Consider the following 6,666-nt stretch of genomic DNA (forward strand, 5'->3'; position numbering starts at 1 on the left):
CTTGCTTATTTTGGAAGGTTTCTGGGATGTTACATGCATTCCGTGCAGTACTCTGATGATGTAAAAGTGTATTGGTGCATGTGGCCATATCTGATATCCTCCCAGGGGTAGTGGGGAGGTTTACAACGTCCAAAAGACTGATTTTGAAGAGAGACATTCTTCAGACTTTTTTTAATCCAAAAAATCATGACAAATGGAGCAAATCTGAGGAAACATGCATATTGCCTGTGTGCGTAAGTCAAAGAAAAGAAGTGAGGGGGGAAAAATAGGAGAAGGCTGCATAGGAAGAGCAATGTCAAGAAATACTCAGCTGTATCAGAAGAAACATAAGAAATTGTGCTGCCTACAGACAGCTGAAGAAAGAAAATACAGTGATAATAAAATGCTTGCCTTAATGCATCACCTATCTCTTGTGACTCATCAGTCTCTCCATAGTTCACTTGCCCCTTTTGTCTTCCCCCTGTGGGCACTGCAGTCTAGATCAGTCTAGATGGTGCCATTAAGAAATGTCTTCCTATGTTGGTGTTGGCCTCAAAACACACTTTAGTGGGCAAAGCTCTTAATTATGGGAGAATGAGAACAGCTGGGAACAGAAATACTCTGTGAATGCATAGCTCAGAGGCTGAACTCTGTCTCAACCTGGGCATTAAAAAGCATGAAAAAACATTTCTAGTGAAGAACAAGTTATTCTAGTCCTCAGTGTTCAATGCAACATCAAAATTGCAATATTTTTTCCTCAGGACTGTATGGGAAATTCTGAGTACTTAACTGGCAAAGGTTCTAGGCATGAAATAGGCAGAGCTGAGAGTTATTTTTTAAAAAAATATTAGGTGTTACATAGTAGGTTATTGGCAGGATTTTATGCATTTAGTTAGTGCCTAGATACATCTGTTTTTGTTTTTCTGCTGACTTGGTATCTGGGCTTGTAGGCTTACTGCTCTCTGAATGGAGGTCTGTAAAAAGACATTTTGCTTGCCTGGTTTTCCTGTTGGAGTGTAGATATTGTTTAAAATGTTTAAATTCTGATTTCACAACTGTGAGGGCAAATACTGAAGAGCTATGTAAAAGACTTCCAAGTGTGTGTGTGTGTGTGTTGAAGCTTCCTTGTTCATCTTGAATGCATTCAAGAAAGTTCATGGATTGAGATAAGGATAATTTAATTAAAGGGGAAATGTCACTTTACGCTAGTATTAGCTTTCATGAGACTGTTATACCCTGCATCTGTAATTGCATTTTGTCATCTTTCCTGTGCATTAATGTTTCTATTTAAATGATCCTAGTACGCATTTCATGGTGAGTGGAGTGTCTGAATACTGAGGGCTCATCTGTTTCAAAAAGTGAAGCTCTTGGGGAAAGAACACTTTTTTTTCTTTTCCCCATGTTTTAACAAGAGCAAATTCTCAAGAACTTGTCACTGAATGTTTTCTAATGTATGCATGTCTTGGAGCCTGCAATTCTGTCAGCTCCTTGTTCCAGTCTCTTTGCCTAACGCATCTGATCTCAGTTTCTTTCACCAACTACCAGTTTGCTGTCCCCACTGCCTTTTTTTCTTCTGTCTTGGTCACCCTGTTTCCACAACAGGCTGTGAATTTTGGGTATCTTGCCTGACTGCTCTCAGTTGTTCATCTTCCAGTCACGGTTCATTTCCTTCCCTTCTGAGCTTCGCCATATTGGCACTGCCCCTCCAAAGGTTTAAACTGAGCCTACAAGAGCTAAGACATGGGTATTGACATGGACAGGGCAAAGCAATGGCACATTGTTTAGACATAGCTGCAGCAATATGTCACCTAGAACATGTTGTGATATAATTATGCACACCAACAATATCTTCAGCCTGAAGGATGGGAGTCATGTCAGATTCCTTCATCAAGGCTGCAAATTACAATGAGTTAGGAAGAGAAGGGCAGGGAGCCGATCTGCCCAAGTGCAAGGCTGCAATTCAGGAGGACCTAGAGAAGCTGGAAGAATGGGTTAACAGGAACCTCATGAAATGAAAAAAGTGCAAATGCAAAATTCTGCACCTGGAATGGACTAACCCCGTACAACAGCGGGGGCATGAATGGCTGCATAGTAGCCCTATTGAAAAAACTTCAGATTACTTAGCTTCAATCTTAAGAAAAAAAAATAGCTAAAAAAAATAAATACCTGAGTACCTGTTTGAGCTCTTTAAATATCCTTTCATTATAAACTTTAAACGATCATTTTGTAAGTTTGATTGTATAGTAATCCACTTTTCTGATGAGCAAGAGAATGTCTCAGAATATTACTGGTATTAATGGAAGGCTATTGCTTAACTTATTTTATAGGAATAATGTCCTCTCTTCTTTATCCTGTAGTAATTCAGTATCACTAATACTCACCAAGAATTCTGATGTCTGCTGTCATTCAGCTGCTGCCCCTGTTGTACTTTGCCACAACAGTGTAGCATCTTCCTTCTCCGTGGCTTTTCTTGGCACTGAATCAGTCATGTCCATTTGCTATATACCTGAGAACTAACGTAGGAAATATCAAACTCACTGTGAGAACTTACGGAAGGGGAAGCTAGTAGCTTTTGTTTGTTTTTATGAACTCAATGAGTTTGATTTTACGTACTTAGATTTATTCTTGCATGGATTTAATTCATACACACGCACGTACGCATACCAAAGTACATGTGTATGGCCACAAATGTGTCTTGTGGGTTCTTGAACAGAAGTGAGGAGTGGACTTTTGACTTGCCTTTCATGTCCTCTAGGATCAGATTCTGCCAGGGATCTTTTGTCTCTTTATTTTTTCTCCCTCTTTGTAAGTCAAAGGCAAAATTTCTGAATTTCAGTTCTTCTATTTCCTTGTTTCCTTATGTTTTATGGATCCAGTCCTGATCTTCATCTTCCTATTACCATATCTTTATGTAAATGTATCCCTCTTCTTTGTGGTGTCATTTGCGTGAAAGCACACAGATGGCGCTCCTTACCAAAACACAAACACACACACACACACACAAAAAAAGGAGTTTTAAGGAAGTAAAAAATGACCTAAGTTTAAATAAATGCACCCTATTTTTCAAACGTATTTTGTTGTTGTTGTTTATTTTGTTTGTTTTTGGATTTTTTTTTCCCTTAGAAGCAGAATTGTGGCTTCTTACCATGCATATTTTTTTCTTTCCATGAGATGTTGGCAGTATTGGCTTGTATCCTCTGGAGTTATGTCAGTGCTGAGACTTAAATTTTCTACTGAAGAGAATGATAATACTGTAGTTGATTTTCTTCTGGACAACTAGGCTGTGCAGTCTAGGCACAGTGTTGTGGTTTAACCCTGATAGGCAGCTAAGCACCACACAGCACACTCTACGCCCCCCCACACCAGCTGGATTTGGGAGAGTAAATAGGAAAGGTAAAAGTTAAAAAACTTTTTTAACTTTTGGGATGAGATAAAGACAGATTAATAAAAATTGGGAAAATAAAGAGAGGAAGGAAGGAAATCCACCTATAACCAAAGGGAAAAAAAAAAAAAAAGTGATGCACAATGCAATTGCTCACTGCTCTCAGCTTCTTGTGTACTCCTAGTCATCTTGCAGGCAGGCAGCATGAGATGTATAAGTCTTTGAGTCTGTGTAAGCACTGTTCATCAACAATTAAAACATGGGTGTGTTGTCAAGACTATTTTCATCCTAAATCCAAAACATAGCACTGTACCAGCTGCTATGCAGAAAAATAACTATTCCAACCAAACCAGGGCACACAGCATCCTTACTGTGGCCTCTGCAGTCAACATTCTCAGTGGAGCTCTGTGTTCATGATCTGGTCTTTTTCTCCCAAGGCTTTTCCCTGTACTGAAGTGTTTGCCAGTTATAAACTAGACTCCTTTCCACTGGCTTGACCAAGATGAATGTCATAAAGATGACCTGAATGGAACATAGCATGGCTTCCATTTCCCTCCCTCACCTCTATTCATCATGGTAAGCATGTATGGAGAAGGTTAAAAAGATGTAGGTGTCCTCTCTCCGCAACACACAGCAATGGCAGAGGGCACGACAGCTAAGAGCCTTGGGCTGACCAACATCTACTGTCCAGTGAAAGGAGCCAGTTACGAAGATCATCTGCAAGACAAAAGCAGCTGAGACCTCCACACAGGAAAGCAAAACCCTGTGCTAAAACACTGACAGCAGAAGACAGCAGCAGCCAAATTGTCATGTATGACAGCTAGTAGAGATTGTTGTTGTCACAAATGGGAGATAAGCAGGCTGCAGCTTGAGATAAGCACCATACTCGAACAGGGGAACTGGAGCAAGAAATTAATGCATTGTGGTTCTTCTGTCTCCATTTGAGTGTGATGCTCTGGCAAGTCTTTAAAGGTCTTGAAGTGGGTGATGGCTGAAATTTAGATACTCAACTCCCTGCTCAGGAAATGCCTCTGAAAAAATGCCTTGAACTCTACAGGAAGTGCATTAAGAGGTTACTGAAAATAATGAATCAGTAACAGCACAGTATCCTCACTCTGGGCTGAGTATCTAAACCACTGAACCACCATATTATGAATAATACTTCCATTTTTCCTACTTTCTTTTTCCTGTGAAGCCTCACTGGTTGCATAATGACACAGACTTCACTTAGGAGAGAAATCCTGTCCCACTCAGTGCCTCATTGACATACGTCATTAGGAGGTCATATACAGTGAGTTTACTGTTGAAACATCATTTCAGCATCTTTCTTAAGGATGAGTTCAGTCTTTAAAATAAATAATAAATACCTGACCCACTCTTGAGAAGTCTGCTGCTTACCAGGGCTCGTATCAGAGCTGTCACCAACACAATACCAAGCGTGGTACAGCCTAATGACTATTAGCCACTCTCCAGAGAGTAAGTCAGCTTAATCAGGGGCCCAACTCAAATACCTCTATGCTAATGCACTTAGCATGAGGAATAAACAAGAGGATTTAGAGATGTATGCACGTTATAGGGCTGTGGCCTCATTGATGTTACAGAGACATGGTGGGAAGGCTCCCATGACTGGAGTGTTGGAATGGAAGGATGCAGGCTCTTCAGCAAGGACAGGCAGGGAAGATGAGGAGGGGGCATCACTTTCTAAGTCAGTGAGCACCTGGAGTGCATGGAGCTCTGGTTGGGGATGGGTGAGGAGCAGACAGAGAGCAATCCTTATGGGCAAGGATTAAAGGGAAGGTAGGGACAGTGACATTACAGTGGAGGTCTGCTACAGGCCACCTGACCAGGAAGAATGAGCGGCTGAGTCCCTCTGTAGACAGATAGAAATAGCTCGTGTTCACAAACCCTGGTTCTCATGGGGGCCTTGAATCACCCTGGTATCTGTTGGAGGGACAGCACAGCAGGGCATAGGCAATCCAGGAGATTCCTGGAATGCACTGATGGTAACTTCTTTCTCCAAGTGTGTCCTGGTTTCAGTTAGCACAGAATTAATTTTCTTCCTAGTAGCTGGTGGAATGCTGTGTTTTGGCTTAGGATGAGAAGAGTGCTGATAACACCCTGATGCTTTAATTGTTGCAGAGCAGTGCTTATACTAAGCCAAGGACATCTCAGCCTTTTGCTCTGTCCTGCCAACGGGCAGGCTGGGGGTGCAGTAAGAGCTGGGAGGGGACAGACCCAGGACAGGTGACCCAAACTAGCCAAAGGGGTATTCCATACCATCTGACGTCATGCTAAACAATATATAGGGGTGGCTAGCCGGGGGGAGGGGGCCGGACTGCTCGGGGTTAGGCTGGGCATCGGTCAGCGAGTGGTGAGCAATTGCATTGTGCATCACTTGTTTGTACATACTATTATTACTTTCCTATTATCACCATTGTATTATTATTGTTATTATTTTATTATTATTTTGTTATTATTATTTTCCTGTCTTATTAAACTGTCTTTATCTCAACTCACGGGCTTCACTTTCCATTTCTCTCCCCCGTCCCAGAGAGGGAGGGGGGAGGGTGAGCGAACGGCTGCGTGGTGTTTAGCTGCCGGCCGGGTTAAACCACGACACAAGTGACAGAGGATACGATAAAGAGAGGTGCTATGTTTGACCTCATTCTCCTTGTTGAGGAGGAGTTGGTGGGGAATGTAATGGTCAAGGGCAGCCTTGGCTGCAGTGACCATGAAATCATGGATGCTAAGGGCAGCAAGGAAGGCACACGACAAGTTCACTACGCTGCACTTTGAGAGTAGACTTTGGCCTCTTCAGGGATCTTCGTGGTGGAATATCATGGGGCAAAGCCCTGGAAGGAAGAGGGGCCCAGGAAAGCTGGTTAATATTCAGGGATCACCTCCTCCAAGATCAGAAGCAATGCAGCCCAACAAAGAGGAAATCTGGCAAAAACACCAGGAGGCCTGTATGGAAGAACAAGGAGCTCCTGGCCAAATTCAAGCAGAAACAGGAGGCCTACAGACAGTGGAAGCAAGGGCAGGTATTCTGGGAGGCATGTAAGGATATCTTACTGAGATTTCCACCTACAGGTAATAAAAGGCTGTTTGCCTTGCATCTTCACATATGATATATGGGCAAGGTTTAATCCCACCTGATGAGCCATCTACCACATATTACCATCTTAAAATAATTTCCATGTTCAGACAGATTTTTTTTTCCTGCTATCTTTATAATACTCAACTACTATAATTTTATCCAGTATTTTATTACGTTTTTCAGTAATTAATGTTTGTAAGTAATATTC

The sequence above is a fragment of the Anas platyrhynchos genome, chromosome 1, assembly GCF_047663525.1.
Source record: "Anas platyrhynchos isolate ZD024472 breed Pekin duck chromosome 1, IASCAAS_PekinDuck_T2T, whole genome shotgun sequence".
Lineage (NCBI taxonomy): Eukaryota > Metazoa > Chordata > Aves > Anseriformes > Anatidae > Anas > Anas platyrhynchos.